Consider the following 22,177-nt stretch of genomic DNA (forward strand, 5'->3'; position numbering starts at 1 on the left):
GTGAAACTCTTTGAATTAAAATACACTTTCACGAAATTTTTGCAAATTAACCAATGTCTCACCATGCCATTTCTTACTAGATGTCATTGAATGATTAGTTTATGAAAGTTTCTTTTTTGGTTGAGTGAGCTATCGATTTCTATCGATCATCAAACGTCATTTGGTTTTGACGTAGATTTTATTTTACAGTATCCTGTGTTATCATTTCCACCCTCTCATCGCAATAATTTTAGAATTTCTTTATAAAAATCTTTCCTTTTCAATTAATCTTCAATTGGAAAAAACTTTATAACTTCATTCCCCGGCTTCAATGTTTGGACTTTTCAGTATCTGCCATTGTCACCTAAACAACGATCGTTCCATCTCAACATCTTCAGGAAATACACAAGAATTATTCATATTATTATCGTTGTTACTCATGTTTTGTTTAACTAAAGTCTTAAAAAGTTTATATATCAGGTGTAATTAATGTAACGTTATATTACTATTTATTTGTTATATATTGCGATCTAGAAAAAAACTTCTCTTAAGGTGTTTAGTAAAAAATGTTATTGTATTTATCAATGAATGAAACCTTAGTGAAGTTGTAGAAACTTCAAATATGAAGCGAATAATAAGTGATATTTTATCTTGTATCCTACAGTGCATTACAGGTTAACCATATAAAAGAAAAAGTTTACTTTTGTTTCCTTCATAATACTAGAGGTAGCCAAATTGCTTTCACTCTAAATAGAAGATAATATGAAGAATTGCTAAGTACATAGTGTATGTATAGATATACCTGTGTACATTTGGTTTTAAGGAACTATGGAATGGTTACAATACTAGGCTGCCATCCTGAAAGTTGGTGCTGGCATGATGTATTGGGGTCCTGGTGAATTCTTCAAACGACACGTTTCTCTCCACCTCTCTTTCAAAACAATTTGGAAGTAATTACTGTTGTCGGACTTACAAGAAAACAATTCTTTCTAAAGAATCGTATTAAAAAAATTAATTTCAATAGAACTTTATCTAAAGGGTTAATCAAAAGATAAAATGCAATTTTTCTTTTGTATTACAATTGGATATTGGACATATCTATGTACCTGTGTTGTGGTCTCGTCTGGGGTTGTCAACTACTCAAATGTCTGGCTTTGAACTATTTGAAACACAATCCTTTATTGCCTTTGAGTTAACGAGATACAGACACCCTCTCTGCATAAGTCGCAGGAATTAGCAGTCAAACCTTCAAATCACATAGCTGCCAACCTCTCAAAGTTCCAATGGTTCGTATTTAACTGGTTTCTTTCAGCTGTTGAGAGATTTCACACTTTTGATACCCTGAAAGATTAAGCAGGAAAAGTTACTGTAATCCTTACAAAACTTTAATTCATTAAATGTCTCTCACTCTACTATCTGCCACCCACCCCCATTTCGCTAGACTGTGTTAACCTTAAGCAAGTAACAACATAGCTTCTGTCTTTTTCATAAATCAGCCTATATTGAATATTTAGAAAGAAATTATTGTGCCAAGATATTACACCTTTATCCTCAATAAATCATTGTGGCGTCTTAGACCAATTTTGTAGAGAAAAGAGTAATAAGTTTACTCAACAGCAATATCTTATAACAAACCTCAGTTGGAGGAAAGAGTGAGTCCTGTTGTAATTTGTATTCAATAAACTGTTGTAATAATATTTGAAGTGGGTCAGTTATTGCTTGTTGAGGGAAGTTAACCATTCAAACAGTTGATATTGCTTTGGAGACATTCAAAATATTCCAACATTAATTGAAACAAAAATTGAGCTTTGTAAACTATTTAAAGCAGTTAGAAACTTAAACGTATTTTGAAATGTTAAACTTTGAAATATGGTAATTCTACGAATGTCTATTAACTCTAAGTAATCAATAGCATGCTCAATGGAATAGTGAAGTCTTGAATTTTCTTTTGGTTCTAGCCATTGTGCCAAAGCCATTCTGGTGCAGTGCCTTCAATGGTTTTAGTCAGTAATATCGTTGCCAGTACTAAATTTCAATCTGGTACTTATTCTATTGAATTGCTAAGTTGTTCATTTTGACATAATACTAGGTTTACACTGGTTAACACAAATGGGAGAACACACACACATACAAACATGCTGGAGATATGCAAGGGGATAGAGTGAGGGGAAGAAAAACTGGAAAAGTACACTCGAAGAAAGGAAAAGTCAGTAGTACCAGCGGAGAACTTCAAATGCAGTCACTGCATACAAGTCTGACACAAATTCTCCAGGCACCGATCCATGGCCTCTTGAGACCAGATGCTTGTCTACACACACGCACACACAGGGGTCTGTTTTGCTCATGCTTTACCTGCTCTCATGTCTTCACCTAAAATCATTACACTCTCTCTTTCTGCTACTCTCCATTATAGAGGCCTCTTTAGTCATGCAAGGTGACATCACTCAAGCTACTACCCAGTACACTGTAAAGCCATGCTGTGTACTCTTTAGGAGGCTAGGCAGGGTATCCAGTTGGAGATATCATGCCGAATCAAGCATTGCAGCAAGATACATCCCCCAACTCATCAGACAGTCTTTGTTCCTGCATGAAGAGCAGACATTAAAAAAGACAAATGCTATATAATATACATGACAGTCTTCTGCACTGTTTCCATCTCCCTAATTCCACTGAACAAGATATTGGTCAACTAGAGGCTAGAGTAGAAGACATTAGCCCAAGGTGCTGCACAGCAGAATCAAACTCTGAACCATGTGTCTGCAAAGCAAACCTGTTATATTTCTAGTTATCCCTCTCCTGTGTGTGGTGGTCTTTAGAACCTGATTAATATACTGTTGCTAGTAGAAATATGAACTGCACATAATATCAAGCAATTGAAACAGCAAGTAATGTTTCTTTGAAATAATTCTTTTTCCATCTCAAAATTTTTAATCCTCATGGTGTCATATTCAAATACGATTTTAAGTTTCATGTTTTAAACCTCTTTCACACACATCCCTAACAAATTTTTGAACTTCCTTTTGGTGAACATCTATGAAGAGAATTTCCCTATAAAATTGTCATCAGAACTTCTGTGGTTTTTATATATATATTATCGTTTCAGTCATTTCACTGTGGCCATGCTGGAGCACCACTTTTAGTTGAGCAAATCGATCCCAGGACTTATTCTTTGTCAGCCTAGTACTTATTCTATCGGTCTCTTTTGCTGAACCAGTAAGTTACAGGGACGTAGAAACAACAGTGTCAGTTGACAAGCAATAGTGGACACATGACTGGCTTCTTTCAGTTTCTGCCTACCAAATCCACTCACAAGGCTTTGGTCGGCCTGAGGCTATAGTGGAAGACACAAAGCCAAAGTGCCACATAGTGGGACTGAACCTGGAACCATGTGGTTGGTAAGAAGCTACTTACCACACAGCTACATACATATATATAAATTTTTTTTCTTCAAGAAGTCGTATCTCTCAAGACCTAATTATTTTCCAATTAAGTTAAAAACTGTATAATTGTTGTTCCTAACTGTTCTACATACCTTGTCTTGGATCTTGGTAGTTTGCTCAAATTATCTATAGTTTGTTCTCATTTACATATGAAGTCACTTGATTGCAGTAAATACAAAGATACTAGATTGAAAAGACGATCATTTTACACCATGAAAAAAAATTGAGATAATTATAATGACAGTGCTGTAAAGACTGAGTAAACTTTTTTGTCTTTGTGAAACACTGCAGTAAAGAGAGATTCTTCAACAACTATTGTAGAGATTTAACAACTCCATCTCTGCAATATTTTAATCTCCATCTGTAAAAGCCCATAGCCAACACACTGACTGATCTTATCTGCCACTCTAAATATGTCTTGATAAGCTATGGATAGGTTTTTCATTCTTGAATGAAATGGAGTGAAGAAACTCTCTTCAAATTAATTCACATTTGAATCTCATTCAGTCCTCTACATATAATTTTCACAATCAATGAAGATAAAGTAAATGTATGCATTTAGAAAGTATCTGAAAATTATTGGTGATGGTAATTTCTACAGGTCAACAATTTCAAAGTATTTAGATGCTAGAGTTACTGATTTTTTGATAAAACTGCTATGGGGTATAAATTTTTCAGTAACAGTTTAAGGTGACATCATCATTCTAATGTCCACTTCCCATACCTGCATAGATCAAATAGTATATTGAAGCAGTTTTCTATTGCCTGTTACCCTTGTCACCAACCCTTCTTTGTTTCCAAGCAAAGTAGATATTTCACCATGGACAGGTATTTTTAAATAGAATATTGGAAATGAATAACACCACCTGTATGATGGTGACACTTGTCTACAACAATCGCTCTGTCATGACAGTGACAAACCTGCACATATATTCATACAATGGTCTTTTCAGTTTCTGTCTACCAAATTCACTTGCAAGACTTTAATTGTCCCCAAGACAGAAGACACTTGTTTAAAGTACTACACAATAGAATTGAACCTAAAACCATATAGTTGTGAAGCAAACATTTTACCCACACAGCCACACCTATAAATTGTGATTTAATTGAACTAAGTACACTGCTACTAAAGTCAATTGAATTTTCACATTTCAGTTAAAATAGAAAAACAAGGCCTGTCATTTGGTTAATGTAATCAGTTTTAGCATAACATTATTAAGGCAAAATGATAGATTACCTCACCGCATTTGTTCTAGTAGTCTAAGTTCAAATTGTGCCTGAGTCAACTTTGCCTTTCTTTCTTTTGGGCTTGATAAAAGTACCAGTCCTATTCTGCTATCAATTACTTTTTTCTAGACAAACTTGGTTGTGATCAGACCTAGAAAGGGATGGGCTCCACCACATCTAAAAATACCCAACATATACTATTTGTCATAATGTTGGTATAAGTACGAAGGGTTAAGTTTGGAAAACTGACTTAATTTCACTTGGCAAAAAGAATAGGATGGTTGTATGTTTATATTTGAAAATGTGAATGTGTTCAATAGTTATGGCACCAAAGTTGGACAACAGTAATTTAAATGATTTACTATATATGCAGTATTAAGCTTAGAGATAAGCTGAAATTAGATTAAACTATCTTTTTAGCTAACAATTTTCAGAATTTAGGATAAAGTATAAACATTTGATTAGCATACAAAAGTATTGAGCCATATTATTATCATGATTTTAATATCTGCATTCTATGCTGACATAGGTTGAATTGTTCAGCAGGATTCAATGGACCAGAGGACTGCATTGAGCTCTAATTGTCTATTTTTAGTATGGTTTCTGCAGCTGGATGCCTTTCCTAATGCCAACCATTTTACAAAATGTACTGAGTGCTTTTCATGGCACCAGCACTAGTGAGGTCATTAAGTAACTTACAAGTTAAGACTCCTTGGCAAAGTGGTGGGTGCATGAGCAATCAAGAAACATTTTGGTAATATAAAAAGAATTGATTAAAACTAAACACTGTTCATTTACACATCATTGTAACATCCACTTTTCTATGTTGGTCAGTTTATTAAGGCAGGTTTCTATGGTTGAATGTCCTTCCTGCCACCAACCCTCACTGCTTTCCAAGTAAGGTAGTTATTCACATGTTTTCAAAGAATATTAGAAAGACACTGCTTGTATGATAGTGACACTTATTTACAACTATCATGTAGTATCAAAACAAAATTAAAATATACATATTTGCATCCATACGTAATAGATGGCTGGCTTCCATAGCATAAAAATGACTGAGATCAGAACATTCCACCTGAATGGGATTCTAGTTTGTCACAAGATTTCTCATTTACGGCTAAGTGGACTAAAGCAATGTGAAATGAAGTGTTTTGCTCAAGAACACAATACACTGCCCAGTCTAGGAATCAAAACCACAACCATGCGATTGTGAGTGTAACACTGTAACCATTAGGCCACATATCTTCACTTGTGTATAGAATGTCTGAAGGTGGGAGAATGGCCAGAGCTGAAATATCTTTGATCATGGGTCAGCTTGATCAGAACTAACCTGGGTCTAAATAACTTTATTAATAATGCCTTTCTATTTATGACCTACAATAATAATGTTTAACTTTGATAATAGCAATAACATTGTGTCAATAATCCTAATCTTTCTTTTTTTTTTATAAGATAACTAGCAGTATCGCTTGGGTTTGTAAGGGAAATAACTATATAAGCATTTTTAGAGATGTAAAGTATAATAGCCATCTCAATATGGCTAACCACAAAGGGGTGGGGGTTACTGTAGCTTTTTACGTTCTGAGATTTAATAATAAATCTTCAGAGAGTTACTTCCCTTATATACGCCAAAAATGCATTAAAAATGGGAAAAATTGATGGTAAATTTTTTTTTAAATCGTAGACTCATCGTAGACGCGCGCTAATACCCAGAAGGGCTCGATATGAATCACGACTATAAGATACCCGGTTTTGGTTAAACTGCACCGCAAAATGTGGGAGTAGTTAGGAATCTAAATCGTAGGAGACAGACAGCACACAACTTCTCTTTTATATATAAAGATTTTCCTTTAAAAATAATTTTATTACTCTTTCTTCAAATTGGCCCTTTAAATATGTCTGCTTCTATATGTTTTCTTCCCATTCCTAAAAGTTAAAATATTTCCTCATTATAGGAGAAACAAAATTCGGCACTGGGGCTGGTTTGTACCCCTGACCCATATGCATGTCTTATACCCCACAGAAAACTAGGGATATTACTTGGACTGGCCCATTATGAGTTCAGACTTTCAGCCTAGACACTGTACAATAGCAGTGATGGGACACAATTGATCTTTCAGTTCTTGCTGTCCAGAACACCACTGACTTGACCAGTCATAATTTCCAATAAATATCATTATAATACATTAAATGTATAACTACCATAGTAGTTATCCTAAGCTATGTTCTGCATTCTCTTCTAGAATCACCAACACAATCATTATCATGGTATGTGAAAGCTCTTGTTTGGAGTTGCTTTCCTGGATGGGCGAGGAAACCATTTTGGCATGGTTTGTATGGGTAGAAACCTTTCGAACATCAACCACTTTACAGATTGTATTGTGTGCATTTCATTGTAGCACAATATACTTTCAATCTACACTTTTGAATAATCACTTCTATTCACTTAGTGCTCTGAGAATTTTATAGTGGCACCAACATTAGTGGAGTTGTATCATACTCCATAAAATTAAAGAGTTCCACTATGATGAGCTCATTCACTCAGGGCTTCATAGCTGAGGAAATAAAAGCTCTAGGATGGGTGGGTAAATGGAACAAGAATGAAAAGATAGTTCCTTTACATCAATGACAGTGTATTAACGACCTACTCCCACAAAGATTTAACCCTTTCGTTACCAAGCCGCCCGTATTTACCTATTCATATTTAAATGAGAATATCAGAGCAAATCTCTTTAGTACATTCGTGAAAACACGTGATTATACTTCGTAAACAGTTCATCTATAGTTTTGTACAACAATCGACGTGTAATTTTAATTCCCTGAATTTTGGGAGATTTTTTTCGGCATCGATTTTTCTTCAACTTTGAAAATGGATAGGAGTTTCATGTTATCAAGCATTGATTCCAAATTGGAAAATTTGTGAAGCAAATACTGGGTACTGTTGTGGATTTAGTTTTTATACAGGGAAACTAATGTTAGTCAGCATGGCTTAGTGTATGATGTGGTCTGGAAGTTATTGTTTGAAGCGATCGATGCGGAAACAAACAAAATGGGGGATCAAATTTTGGAAAATTTGTGAAGCAAATACTGGGTACTGAGTGGATTTAGTTTTTATACAGGGAAAATAATGTTAGTCAGCATGACCTAGGGAACGATGTGGTCTGGAATTTATCACTTCCATACCATAACCAGGGCCGTATATTATTTTTTGACCGATTTCTTTAGTTCGGTCAAACTTGTGATGGATTCCAGTATTTCACTTTATTCCACCTTTATGGTACACCTGTTGTGCATTAAATTCAACTGATGATATAGTGATGTGCACAATTCTTCTTTATCAAAATTTTGTTGCATACCCATTTGAATATTAGCTGATGATTCATTTTCTATGGTGATGTTTAAACAAAATTTTAATATTTTTACCTTTTGCTCAATTTACCTGTAATTAAAGTCACTTTGAGACAAAAGTTATGCAATAGAATTAAGAACCCTTTCTTTAATTATGTTCCAAATATCACATTAATATGTTAAGTAAAAAAAGTTACAGTTATTTAATGAAACAATCCTAGATTCATGATTATTTTAGAATTTAATTGAAACTCATGAGGGGTGTATTTTGGTCAGAAATATAGTAACGAAAGGGTTAAAGAATACTGTAAACGACTTTGTAAGATCAACTATGAAGTTAAAAGCCATGTTCTAGGCCAAAACAGTCCTACTGTCACATAACCCAATCATAAAGAAATCTGAAGAAACAGAGGTTGTGCAGAAGGTCTGTTTTTAGAAGAAGGTGTGGGGAACAGGCTTTCTTTTGAACAGACAATAAAATCAGTGCAAATATGGAAGCTGTTGCTTTTGAAAGACTAATACAGATTTCAGTTAGATCATTGAATTTGCCTAAGCATGAATGAAGAATAGTGTATAACAAACTATTGTCCTAATCACTGGTAGAGAGACCTAGATGTGGGGCAATTTAACATGTGAAAATACAAAAGCAGCTCCACCTAAGTTTCCGCTACAAAAATCTGCAGCATTTCTTAGAGGTTCATGGTACAACTGACTTCAGCAGTGCAGAACTGAAGAGACTGAAACTCATTCAATCAAGAGTTAGCTCTAATGAGCAGGATACATTGTTTGAATTGTGGGGATTTAAACAAATCAATGCTGGTTACTGGGGAGGGGGCACAAGTACACATACACATGCAACAAGCTTCTTCAGTTTCCATTTCCCAAATTCACTCAGGCAAACAAGAGCTTTCACATACCATGATAATGACTGTGTTGGTGATTCTAGAAGAGAATGCAGGAAATAACTTAGGATAACTACTATAGTTTTCCTTGTTACAAGGGAAACTATGGCAGAGAAACTTGTTAGTAGCCATAGAAACCATTCTAGTGGTGCAATCTGTCAAGAACTAATTCCTGTCAGTGCAGCTGTTTCCCCTGTGTTGAATATTTGATTATAGATGATAGCTAAACCACTCACTATACTACTTACCAACAATAACGGGTGAAGTGTGACGTAGCAACAGCTGGACTTGGTGAACAATCATTGAACAATTGGTCTTTTTTCACTTCTAATCTACTTTCTGTTTTAGAGGATGGTTTTAAAAGAAACTTACTGGTTTACTCTTCCATGAATTATTTATTTCGGTTGGCCCCTGATAGATGCTTTGTAGTAGTTAATTGATTACATGATTTTAATTTAAAATATTATTAAGGTTTAAGTGCCTTTCATTCCTTTACAGTTCAAGTTGTAGCCCATACCATCTCCATTTGAGTGAGATTTTATATCTAGTTTAAAACGAGAATCATTCTCAGTTTTTGTTCATCAGTCTTAACCACCAATGTTTTATATTTCCAGTTTCTAGTCACTTATTAGATATGTTCATTTCATTATTCATTCTCAATTGTTTAAACAAACCAGATGCATTTTTGTCTGATATTTATATCACATATGTCTTCATTGTAGAAAGAGCATTTCACATCTAAATCTCTACTACTTTAATAAAAGTATTAGCTACATCTTTAGATTTAAAATAAAAAGCATGAACATGGCTGTATGGGTGCAGGTATGACTGTTAAGCTTAAGAATTTACTTCACAACCACGTGGTTTCAGGTTCAGTCTTGCTGCTTGGAACCCCAGGCCAACCATAGATTTGGTAAATAAAAACTGAAATAATGTGTGTGTGTGAGAGAGACTATTTGTCTCTCCTTGTGACAATGTGCGGTAGCTGTTCAGACATGCAAGCAGTATCATTCATTTCCAATCTTTAATAAAAACATTTAATATTATGGGAAATGTTACTTTATTTGAAAACAGCTGAGAGTTAGCAATAGGAAGGGCATTCACCCATAGAAAATTTGCATCAACAAATTCTATCTGACCTGTGTAAGCAAGAAAAAGTGGACATTATAACAGTGATTATGGTGAGTGATTGCCAGTGGAAGAGCATTCACTTGACATTTACAAAAAGTTATTGATCAAAGATAATCTTAAAGAAATAAGACTGTTATAGTATGATTATTATAGAAATGTGATTTTTTTTACAGCTCTCTAAGATACCATATTATACTATAGCAAGATGTGCTTGAGGACTAAACCTTATTCTCCAACCTGAAATTCAGTGTTTAACAAAGCTTCATTAAAATGAGAATATAAGTTTAACTTTTTTTATACTAATGTACTTTCCCTGATATAAACTTCCTATTTTAAAGTGATCTAAATTAAAAATTTTCAACATTCATGTTAATTTATATTCCAAACACCTTTTTAATATTGACAAAGTAATTTTAACTAAATTGATTATTATTTTCACATGTCTTAATAAACGGGTTAAGTTCAAAAGACTGGTTTGATGCTTAAATTACAAATTCTAAAATGTTAATCTTAGAAGTAGTTTAAGAAGCTGTAAGAATTTATATTTCATGTACATTTAGATTGGCTGTCAATGATAAGAGATCAGGCTATTTTCATAATACTCACTAATTATCTGTATAACTGTCAGAAACTCAACTAGCAATTAAGATAAAATAAATAGTTGGCATTTAGAGGTATTTTTCTTTTTATGTTGATCTTGACAGTTTTTTTTTTTTTTCTCCCTATTTGAAAAATTATTTCAGATTTCCAACTATCTTGACATCAGATAAAATAGTTTTAAAATTTTTGTTTCCTTACTTCCTTGTTTAAATATATAGTTAAAATACAGAATATGTTTATATGGTTGTGTAGTTAAGAAGCACATAGTTTGGGGTTCAGTTCTACTGCATAGCAACTTGTGCATGTCTTTTACTATAGACCTGGGAAAACCAATGCCTTGCATATGAATTCAAGGGACAGAAAATGTATGGAGGCTTGTGTTTGTGGTTTGTTTGTTTGCTTATAACTTAGTGGTTTTGGGAAAGAAGCCAATAGAATAATTACCACACTTTTAAAAAGACATAAGTACGGGGTTGATTTATTTGACTAAAACCTTTCTAGTTGGTGCCTCAGCATGGTCACAGTCTAATGACCAAAGCTAAAGCTAAAAATAGCACAGAATATTGGGTTCAAAACACTAAAGCATTTTGGGAAATTACTGCTTTTGATTTTCTTGTCAACAAAGGGAATCCTTTGTGATATAAAAAAAAAATGGGCTTTACACTACTTTTAACATGATAGACAGAGTATGGTTAAATGTTTAAAATGGTTGGCATCACAACTATGTGGTTCTGGGTACAATCCCACTGCATGGCATCTTGGGCAAATGTCATTTTCTATAGCCACAAGTTAACCCAGACTTTGTGAGTAAAGTTGGGTTGATGTAAATTGTATAGAAGCTCATTGGGCAGATTGTACATCATCATCTTTAAATGCCCATGTTCCATGCAGTTATTGGATATATGGTCTGACAGGATCTGATGCCTCTAAGAACTGCACAGTGTGTGAGGTACTTTTTCATGGTACCAGCTTGCAAGATTACAATCCCCCTTGACTGGGTGAGACTACTGGAGAGAGGAAAGCAATTTTATGCAAGGAGTTAAGAGGCTGGAACAGAATAGGTTTCTTACTGTAGAGGAGCAATATGACTACTCATATTATAGAAGAGAAGGTGAGAGTAATGGGCATGGCGCTGGAGAAAGAGAGAGAAAATGGTAATGTTGATATGTGAATGGACCCTCAAGGTACAAGATTAGTAGAATTCTATGTGGCACAGTCTTGTCATGTACTGTATCATGTTGATTCTACCTGACAGTTACATTAAGGCTATACTTGTTCACTCATTTGCATATTACTTCAGGAGCACATTAATTCATTTAATCAAAAACTGAATCCTCATTGAATGACAGAGATCCACCATCAAAAATGTGATCTATATGACAATCATATGTACAGTTAGTAAGGGGAGGAAAGACTATATATAATGCAACAGATGAGCATTGGGAATCAGTTGAGAAAATGCCAGTAAGTGTGGGTTTGGATAGCCTATTTTTCTGAAAGAAAAATATTGAAATTGTTGTGAAGTTAGTTCAAGGAAGTAATTAGGGCAGACCTTATACAGATGCTACAAATTAAGACCCTTGGTAAGATGCTCTCTTATAAATTTATTCTGCCCCTGTCGTAATGGAAAAGCAAGGGTTAGTTTATCGGAAAGATAATTATTATTGATGCTAGCATGAACTAGTAGTTGTAGACATTAAAAAATTTGCATAAATTGATGGCACTAGTCTTTCACTGCAAGATGGACCACCTCAGACCAATCACTTAACTGCAAAACATTCCTTGCCATAAAATTCCTTCAGCAAATGTAATAACCACTCTCTCAATGTAACCAGCTAGTCACTTTGTATTGATATTTGTGATGTCCTTCATTAATTAATTAATTTCCTGCGCCAGTTTTAGCAGTATTAGCTAACTGATGCAGTGACAAGTTGCTTTCTTGGAATTCTGTTATTTACTTGAATTATCACTGACCTTAATTCTAAATTACCAACAAAAAAGATAAATTATTACTTGTGATGTCTCTGCCATCAATTATCTTTCCTATGCAATATTGCCATTATATGACACATATTTAAGCTGCTAACATTTCTCTGCTGCCATTAAATTTCATTACCATTCAGACAGATACCCATAACCTTTGGTAATGTGATTTATCTACTTGAACTCTTAATTACTAACAGAAGATGCTTTAAATTTAAATAACATAGATGATGCAGGCATGGCTGTGTGGTTGAGAAGCTTGCTTCCCAGCCATGTGGTCTCAAGCTCCCACTAAAGAGTCTCTTGGACAGATGTCTTCTACTGTAGCTCCAGGCCTTAACCAAAGCCTCATGAGTAGATTTGGTAGATAGAAACTGAAAGAAGTGTGTGTGTGTTTCTGTGTACCCTTATCTTGACATTGCAAGAGGGTTGTTGTGAATGAGCATCACTGTCATACAAGTGATGTCCATTTCCTTGCTTAGAAACAGGTGAGGGCATTTAAAAGTAATTGTTAAGTTCTACCTTGTTAACCTACTTCCAATTAAAATTCTCAGAGGGTGGAAAAAGAAACGCATTTTAAACTACTCTATCCAGTGTTTTGTATATACTTTTGTGTAAATTATCCTTAAAGAAATAAGATAGGCGGTTGCATTTAGTTCTTGTGTATAAATGCAAACCCTAGAATTCTAGGCTTAAAAATCTGTAGGGATGCATTTATTATACACAAATAAGTATGGTATTTAGCCTTGAGGATTAGTGCACCTCAAAGATCCAGGAAGGCTTCAAGCTTAGCATACATGGAGAAATAAAATATTTCAGATCCAACTAACTCCTGCTAGTAAGGCAATGGATGTTAAAACAATTATGAGGTTTCCAAAGGTCAATTTAATATTTTGAATCTTTTTGCCAACTTTGTAATATTTTAGTATGTCTTTTGATTTCAAAGTCTTCTACAACGACCAAATATGTTTTGATATGCTCATCATTTTGGTAGATGTTGCCTCCTTAGATTTGTGAAATCATTACAGTTAATGTTTATCTTGAACATCAGCAGGAAATATATATTGACAGGTGAGAAATTCCAGAGTGTTGGTATCTTATAATGGAAAGATTGGAAGGCATAACTGGTAAAATAGTTAGAATAAGAAAAGATAGATTATTGAGTGAAGGTGGTATACAGCTAACTAGTTCAGATTGCACATCAGTGGGCTACAGAATGCCCTGGGGTTTTAATTATGTATTTGTTTGCATGTTTTTTTTTGTCATACCTAGAACACCCATTATAGAGATCGTTTCTGTCTTCAAGTCACCCTAAAGAAGTCGGAATAGAATCACTTATGCTTAACAAAGAACTTACTATAGAAAAAAATAAATATGAGGGATAACTAGTTAGCAACCTAGAAGAGGTGATTAGCAAAGGCATCGTGACCAATGTGCTTGCAGCAAAAACACCACTTCACCATTTCTTCAAGACGAAGCACAAAGGCTGTGTTGTAAAAGCTAAGGCCCAAGTGGTGGAGACGCAACATGGCAACAAACCAAGTTCCAAGCAGATGCATGCAGCACTTCAGGTGGCTGTTTGATGAAGGTGATGAGTTAACAATAACAAATTTTAGTTCATGCCTGGATAGCCTGCTGCAGCTCTCAGCAGCAGATGCAAGGCTCTGTAAAAGCCAATAACAGCCACTCAAATATGGGAGCTAATGAGCAGTTGCATAAGTCTCAAATTTGCCCAGTTTGGATGGTCTACTTTATGAATTCTATAAATTCATGTGAGATTTGTTTGGCGGCTTCTTGGCTGACATCTACTGTAAGTAACAGCAGAATGGGAGAATTCCAAGTGCTGTTAGCCAGGGTCTAATAACACTGCGGAGGAAGGATACCAACAAAGGGAACATGCTAGAAAATTTGCAGTCCATAACTATGCTAAACACAGAGTTTAATATTTTGGCCATGGTGTTAGTGAAACGGTTGGTGCTTGTCATTGATAGTCTGGTTGAGGAAGCACAAACTTGTGTGATTCCAAACTGGTCTATCAACGACAACTTCCACCTTATGCAATACATTGCAGAGAACTGGGATGGAAGTTGACTACAGAAGGGTTATGGTCAATTTGGATCAATGAAAAGTATTCAATAGGGTCAACCATCATTACTTGGAAGCCGTCTTGAAATCGGCTAGGTTCAAACTGGTTTTCAGAGTTTGGGTTACTGCAATGCACAGCATTACCTGCTTTGGTCAAAGTAAACAGTCACCAACTGGAATCATTTCACATCGCATGCTCAGTCTTTCAGTCACTTCTTCTGTACATGCTGGCTCTCAAGCTACTGTCACAGATGTTGGAACAGTTGAGGTGCATTCCTTTCAAACTGGGACACATGAGAGCAGTGTCAGCATATGCAGATGATGTCACCATCATGGTGGTGGACACCTCCAAAGTGGAGATGGTTAACACCATTCTAAAGGAATAGGAATTAGTGGCAGGAGCCAAAGTCAGTAGGCTTGCAACTGGGCACCTGGAGAGTCAGGCTGATGCCGTTGGACACTGGACTGACAAACCAGTTAAACTATTTGTCTGGTTCAGTTCTGACCTCCAGATGAACCAGAACTGGAGCGAGGTGATAAACAGGGTGGCCAGTCTTAAACAGAAATGGGCTGCGAAGTTGTCCCTGAAAGGTTGGGTAGAGATGGTGACTGCCTACATTACTCCCAATATTATTTATCACCTGACCATCATGCCTTTCCCCAGGTACAAACGTCCGTTATTTATTTTCTTGTGGAAAGGTTGCATTCTAATGGTCAGTCTGCTGCTAGCACCCTCTGCACAGCAGCTTAGGCATGTTGTGGCTTCTGATGTGCAGACAATGCTGTCATCATTAAACTTCTATCTGGAGCATAAACTATGAAATATTGAAGGAAGGTTTAAATTTAGAACACTTTAAAACAGATGGAAGGTTTTAATTTAGCTAACTTTAAAACAGTTTGTATCAAGAAACCAAGGGCAGTCTCAGGTGGGTTGGTATCTTAAAAGATTAAGAAATGATATATCTTCATTAATAAATTTCTTTTGATGTGAAACATCACTTAGAAAGATGAAAATCTAACAGAAAATGGGTGAGTGAGAGAGAAATAAAAACATGTGGGAATTCCTAAGATACTAAAAGCAGTAAAATTGAAAACATTGAGGAATAGAAAACTTCTAAAATAATATTACAAGGTCCAGTACACATTTTATGTAGAATCCTCTCTAAAAGTTCAATGTATAAAACATTAATGCAATAGAAGAAAAAATTAATAATAATTTCTTTTATTTACCATGGGGGGGTTACATAATAATGAAATTATATATATAAAAAATGTTGAAAGTACACATGGTGTACAAGGAAGGGAAGTATATATATAGTATTCAACAGACATATGGTCCTCCTGATACAGGACAATTAAGGGCATCTGGCCATAAAAAATCTGCTTCCATCAACTGTCCAACCCATGTAAGCATAGAAGAGTGAATGTTAAGCTGATGATGATGGCAATGCTGATACAAGGATAGATTTCAAACTAACTCCAAAATTACTATATTAATTATTCATACACTTTATATTGTAAACTAATACTACTACTTTCATTATCATAACAAAGGTAATGTCAGATTGACCAGACATACCTGTCTTGCAATTGGCAACATAGACAACTGTTAAAACACCTAATGAACTATAGGTTCAAATGTTAGTGACGTCTGGAGATTAAGTTCTACTTGTGACTAATGTAACGGATGAAATTTACTTTTTGAATAGACTTGCTGCTATAAATAATTATTGCCAACAAATCTAAGAGAAAACTGTATATTAAGTACTAACTGCTATTTTTTTGCCAAAATAGTTGTTTATAAGAAAAAATATATGCCATGTCTTGGAATTATTTTATCCTAGCAAATATGAAACGTCTTATAATTTTTCATGATAAAATGATAGATGTTACTTTCCAAACCAGCTACTTGTGACTGGTATCAGCCAAGAAGGATGGCGCTATCAGCTCACTCCTACTCAGACTCTTTTTTTTTTTTTTTTTTTTTTTTTTTTTGTTAAGTGGGTGTCAAAGCAGATGATAAAGCTATAGATAATACCATGTAAATATCGATTTGAAAAACCCTTTTGGATACAAAAAGTTGGACAGCAAGACACCTAAAGAACTATTACGATAATACTATAGTTAGTTCTTATGAATGTATATACCACTCGGTGATACTATAAACCACTAGAGTATGAAAGACATGTAATGAGCCATTCAAAACACAAAAACTGTTAACTTCACTTAAACATTATTTGGTATCAACTACAGTGGAACCATATCAGTGACCAGGTTGCAATTGATGTGATGAAAATTATGATGCCATATAATATATTTTTAACCTTTTAACTGCGATATTATATTTCATGGTTATTCTAGTAATGATGTTACATAGTTTCAAACATGACTTTCCTCAACAAAAGAAACATTGGTATATAAAACTGCTTTCTGTTGTTAGGGTAATGAAATTTTGAGTGGTTATATCTGATTTCTGCAATAAAAGGGTCAAGTGAAATTAAACTGTTTGTGTGTTTTTGAATGGCTAATGTGTTTTCCACTCTGTAATTGTATTAGTTTCAGCACACAAAATCACTTGCCAGACATGATAGACAATTGATCAAAATAAGGTGTACCTACAGGTATTGAAATTGTATCTTTATGTATCTTCCATCTCACCACATACTAGTTTGAGCTTGTTAACTGTTTCGTGTTGTGCCAAGTAACATGAATTTCTGGTGGAAATTTTATCCAGCAATTTTTGATAGTCTGCATCTGAACTAAAACATTTGGGTTCAATTTTGTTGAAGACTGTTTTTGAATTATTCTTGACGATTTCTGCTGCTTATGTCTTTTAGTTTTATTATTACTTACATATTCCATCACCATTAAAATCAAAACTTGCATTTCATTCTTCAAATAATTATGTAATTATGTAATAATTTGATTTAACCCTTTAGTGTTCAGATTATTCTATCAAACATAATGCCTATTGATTCACATTGATTTGAATTGATCATGCATTATTTCATATCTTCAAGATCTTGATGGTGTAATTACCTAATGTAGAATAACATTGTAGGGTAGGTGTGAGAGCCTGGATTTGGTCAGTTTGAACATAAACCAGATTGAATATTTTGGCCGGATATGGCCGGTTTGAATACTAAAGGGTTAAATTATATTCATATAATGTTTTAAATACCTAACAGTCTATTAATAATTTGGTTAAAAACATTTGGCTGTTCTGGAGCTACCTAGCACCATCCAACCAATATTTAGTATCAGGTTTTAGCAAGATTTCTACTTTCACTCTGCTTGCTGCTGTTAAGGTGATGATCTTTGTAAATTAGTTCAAATTTCTGCTACTCTTGTAATCATAAATTTTGTTTGTTTTTTTTTTTAAATCTTGATGTTTTTCTTCTTTCATTCCTCAGAATCTTGTGTGTTGATATGGCTTAGATGATTCTGTAGAATTGTTTGGCATCATCTTGCCCTTTTTCTAAATTTTCTCTGTTAATCTCAATATTTTGTTGGCTATAATTTTTAGTTTTTATCTTATGATATTTTCAATACATTCAGAAACCGTTTATATTCTGTCACTCTATCTTTCATAGCTTCACATTTTGCCACACTAACCTGAAGGTGCATTCGATTGCCATGAAACTCTTTCATCTTTCATACTACCTCTACACTCTTTATAAATATTACTGTAGGCTGTGTTGTTTCCAACCTTAAGTACCAAATATGAAGAACATAGAAGTCTCAACATACAGTTTGGTGATTTAAACCAGTACATTAATCTTTTCAACTATGGATACAGGCCCTGAAATTCTTGGAGATGGAGGCTGGTTGATTACATTGACCCAAGTGCTCAACTAGTAATTATTTCATCAACCCTGAAAGGATGAAAGGCAAAGTTGACCTTGATGGAATATAAACTAAGAACATAAAGCCAGGAAAAATGCGCTAAGCATTTTGACCAGTATACTGATTCCGAAAGCTTGCCACCTTAAACCAGTAAAATAATAAAAACTATATAATCATCAGTTGTTATTTTCAGCCTGTCTCTAATCATCCTTTTTAATGTCCACTTTTCCACAATTGTATGTGTTGGGCTTGTTTCCAAGCAAGGTAATATTACCCCATAGCTGGGAGCTCCAATATGAACATTTCAGAGTGTTTGGGTTTCAATCTGAGGACATGTACCAAGAGTGATGAAAATCAAACATCCAGTCAACACCTTGGTGTTTGAGGCGATCACTATTGATGGCAACATTATGCTTCCATTCATTTTCCAACATGACCTCATACTCAACACAGAAGCCTACATTAAGTGCTTGGAGGAGGTAGTATTGCCCTGGGTCAAGAGGGTGGCTGCTGGAAGACCCTATGTCTGGCAACAGGACTCTGGACCATGCCACACATGGCTGTCAGACAATTTCTGCGACCACATCATCCCTAACATCTAACCACCTAACTCCCCAGACTGCAATGTTTATTTTGCTTGTGGTGCAGTTGAACAAGGGACAAACAAAACTCCTTGTAACACCAAAGTTGAATTGAAAGCAAGGATTATGGCGGCATTCACCAATTTAAACAAGGGGACCATCCAGGAGATTCCAAAGTCATCTGGAGGCCATGGTTGAAGCCAATGGTAATTTTGGTAAATATCTGAAATATCTGTTAAAATGAGATGTCAGCTTTATTTTCATTTTTGCATAATTTAGATGACAGTTTATTCATCACGCACGCATGCACACACACACATATACCTACAATGGGCTTCTTTAGCTTCCAGCTATTAAATCCACTCTCAAAGCTTTGATCAGCCCAGTGTCACACAGGGGACTAAACCCAAAAACCATGTAGTTAGGAAGCAAACTTTTTAACCACACAGCCAGACCTGTACCTATTTTTGAAAGAATATTTCAAAATAAAAGTGGTTTCACAGTATCCAGCCTAAACTCAATAAATATAACCCGTACCTCACATTACAAGAATATTCCCTGCTGAATTAGATTTATTTTCTTTGAGACAAGTTTAGTCATATGGGATTGAAGAGTAAAACCATATTTTCGACATGAAGACTGTAGCACTGGAATTTGTTTGTCTTTGTGCAAAGAGTATTTATATTACTATTTTTATGACAAATAACCTAAGCATAAGGAAGCGAAAAAAATGTAAAGAGGATTTACATTTTTCCCCCATGGACCTCATTGGTTCATGTGGGGAAAAAGGAGCTTGCATGTGATCACAACCCATTAGAAATAGCAGTTTAATCCATCATAATCACACTTTACTATCATTAACCTTTTTGTTACTATATTTCTAATGTACTACACAACCATTGTTTCAATTAATTTAGAAAACAGTGAAGAATTTAGTAAAATAATTATTTAGCTGATATTTGAAGTTAGCATATTTTGATGGGAAATTTTATTATAAACAAATCTTATGTCATAGAACCAGGGTATCAAAAGAATTTTTTTTAAATATATAAACAACATATATGTAGTATTAGATGCCCTTTAATTTATAATAAACAACATGTATATAAGGTGTAGGTATGTCTCTGTGGTTAACAAATTTGCTTTGCAACCACATGGTTTCAAGTTCAATCCCACTATCTTCTACTATAACTCTGGGTAAACCATTGCTTTGTGAGCACATTTTATGAATGGAAACTGGGTGGAACTCTGCTATATTTATATAGATCTCTGTGTGTATGCAAATGTGTGTGAAAATTGATATTTTTCTTGTTGCTGTTTGGGCAAAGTAATGCTGATGTCTGTACTTGCAAAATCCTTTAAATGAAAACTAAGTGAGGGTTAACAAGAGAAAGTGCATCTGACTGTAAAAATGTTAACTTAAAAATCAATTCCTGCCCAATCCACATTAGATGACTTGACTTGACAGCATTCACCCTGGGTGGTTTGAGCTGGCTTCATTCATCTTCAATGCTGCATCTCTCACAAACTCTGACCAGGCCTGGCGATTTGAGGCTAGCAACCACGTGATCTCCAACCACTCCTTATTCCAGCGGCAAACACCGTAGATATGGGGTCCTGGGTTGGATTCCAGATCAGCCTTGATTGTCATCAGCCAGGTTTTTCGTTGTCCACCACATCGCTTTCAATGCCTTGAAGACCAAAATCCTCACAGCCGGCTTTGCCCCACCAGACAAAACACATTAGATGGGAAAACAAACATTAAGCAAAAGATATATTTTTACTTCTCATACCTTGAATTCTTCTATGTAGTTCTATTTAAAACAGACATTGCTAACTGGATAATGGATAATAAGAAGCAAAGAAAGGATGAATTGGGCATAAGAGTTGACAATGTACATGCTTGGAAAAGGAAAGAGCATGTCTGTGGATTAGGGCTAGAGTGTGTCTGTTAGTGGCTCTTTTCTGAGTGCAGTCTGGGATGTCTGTATGTATAGCAACAACACCGTCTTAGATGCGGGTGCAGTACTTCATTGTTGGCCTCACTTGAGCTTTGTAAAGCATCAACAACTGTTGGGGACTGAAATATCTTCTAGCCCTGAAGAGAAGACTTGGTCTTTGGGATGCAGTTTTGTGTTATGGTTATGCTTCTACTAAAAGAAATCCTTGGTAATGGCAAGACCTGGCCTTTGGAGTAACTGTGAGGGTTCCAGCTGAGTGCCACATGTGTTAGCAGCTTATTCGTCATCATCATTTGACATTGGTTTTCCATGCTGGACTGGGTTGAACAGTTCAACAGAAACTGGTGTGCCAGAGAACTGCAGGAACGTCCAACATCTACTTTAACACGGTTTCTGCATTTAGATGTCCCTCCTAATAACAACCACTTTACAGAGTGTACTGAGTGTTTTTTACGTGGCTTCTGCACGTATGTGTGTGTATTATATATACACACACACACGCACAAATGCAAAAACCAGTCAGCTGAAGGCAGTATGATGATGATGTCCTGAAGTGTCTGGATAGCTTTCTATTTTGGGAGCAATGTGAGTTTGTTCATTTGAACTGTTCATCTAAGATTATTTGCCAAAATCTAAGTGGTGGCTATGGTAATTAAATAGGATTTGCTTAATAGTCAGCACAAAAGTCTTTTGTTTGGTATTGATTTTTTTCCAGATTAATTCATTTTTGTTTACCTGTTGAGGCTAATATTAATTGGTTTTGGTCTTTAGGCACCTAAAGAATTAATTATTGAGAAACAAATATTCACATTGTTACCCTGCTTCCCCTTGCAAATTTAGTGTCTTGACCAACCTGGGAAATTTCATTCCAGCTATAGATACCTCTGATAGCTGAAAGAGTTACTATATTTTTTTTCTCCACACTCAAAGCTCTGGTCCACAAGCACTCTCTCTCTCTCTCTCTTTCTCTCTCTCTCTCTCTTTCTCTCTTTCTTTCTCTCTCTCTCTCTCTCTCTCTCTCTCTCTGTGCTTCTTGGTTTAGACATTGAAGCTTTTCCCAATGTCTTAAAGTATATCAACAAGAAATTAGA

At 35.1% G+C, this 22,177-nt stretch overlaps 1 protein-coding gene across 4 annotated transcripts in view; it reads left to right on the top strand.

Annotated features, from left to right (window-relative positions):
• The window catches only part of LOC115224347 (MOB kinase activator 1B), an 82,760-nt gene that overhangs the window by 299 nt on the left and 60,284 nt on the right, over positions 1-22,177 (top strand). The gene's annotated exons all lie outside the window — the stretch shown is intronic.

Source organism: Octopus sinensis, linkage group LG2, assembly GCF_006345805.1.
Source record: "Octopus sinensis linkage group LG2, ASM634580v1, whole genome shotgun sequence".
In the NCBI taxonomy this organism is placed as follows: Eukaryota; Metazoa; Mollusca; class Cephalopoda; order Octopoda; family Octopodidae; genus Octopus; species Octopus sinensis.